Source organism: Hylobates moloch, unplaced genomic scaffold, assembly GCF_009828535.3.
Source record: "Hylobates moloch isolate HMO894 unplaced genomic scaffold, HMol_V3 SCAFFOLD_17596, whole genome shotgun sequence".
Lineage (NCBI taxonomy): Eukaryota > Metazoa > Chordata > Mammalia > Primates > Hylobatidae > Hylobates > Hylobates moloch.
In genome coordinates, this window is record NW_026669871.1 from 1 (window position 1) to 1,062 (window position 1,062).

Consider the following 1,062-nt stretch of genomic DNA (forward strand, 5'->3'; position numbering starts at 1 on the left):
TTGAGACTATAACAGGCATTACTTACATTCCAATAAATTCTCACATCACAGAAAATTGATGTCTACCTGTTGATGATCTTAAAGACAAATAATACAAGAAGATTTTTCTATTGAAGAAATAAAAACATTTTAGATATGTCCTGAAACAAACTATGCAGAAAGACATTAAATCATTACTTCATCCAGTGAGATGGTCACGTTTTTTCTCTATTATTTAAGGAATAATACATAATTGTATGTGCTGTAGAGGTGTAATAACATTTAATCTTCATGGATGGATGGGGCTGAACTCTCTTGGCTTCCTTTTTTCTGTATTTTCTCGGAAGAAGAGCAAATGAAGTGAATAATTGGGCCACAGAGCCTCTGTCCCTCATAGCACTCACTAATATAATATTTTTTCCTTGTCAGTGGATAATGCTCTGAGCACAGAAATGATTCCTTGCTATATAAGCCTTTCTGAGAATGTGAGATATGTGATATTTGGAGATGACCATCTCAGTGCTCCCATGGATCCCCAGGGAGTGGAGAGCTTTGCTGTGTGGGGAGCACAAGCATTCACCTCCGGCAGGCATTGCTGGGAGGTGGCTGTGACCCTCTCCTCCAGCTGGATTCTGGGAGTCTGTAGAGATTTCAGGACTGCAGATGCCAATATCGTTATTGATTCTGATGAAACATATTTTTAAATTTCCTCAAAAAGGAGGCATCACTGCAGTGTCTCCACCCACTCTCCACCATTAATTCAGTATGTGCAAAGGCCTCTGTGTCGGGTTGGGGTGTTTCTGGTTTATGATAATGGATCTGTGAGTTTTTTTGATGTTTCTAAAGGTTCTCTTATCTATGGTTTTCCTCCTTCCTCCTTCTCTTCCCCTCTGAGGCCTTTCTTTTGCTTTGGTTGTACATGAAAACTTGGTTTCATGATGATTTATTGTGACCTCCCATATGTGAGGCAAAAAGTGTCCTAAGACCCTACGTGTGAGAGCCTGTGAGCTCATTGTAACTTCATGGAATGTAATTACTTTATGGTTATAAATGGGATAACCACCTTGAATGTGTACATTTGTT

The 1,062-nt window shown here is 39.4% G+C and overlaps 1 pseudogene; it reads left to right on the forward strand.

Moving 5' to 3' along the window:
• The first annotated feature begins 408 nt into the window (after positions 1-408).
• LOC116465991 (putative tripartite motif-containing protein 64B) lies at positions 409-902 on the forward strand (annotated as a pseudogene).
• Positions 903-1,062: the final 160 nt, after the last annotated feature.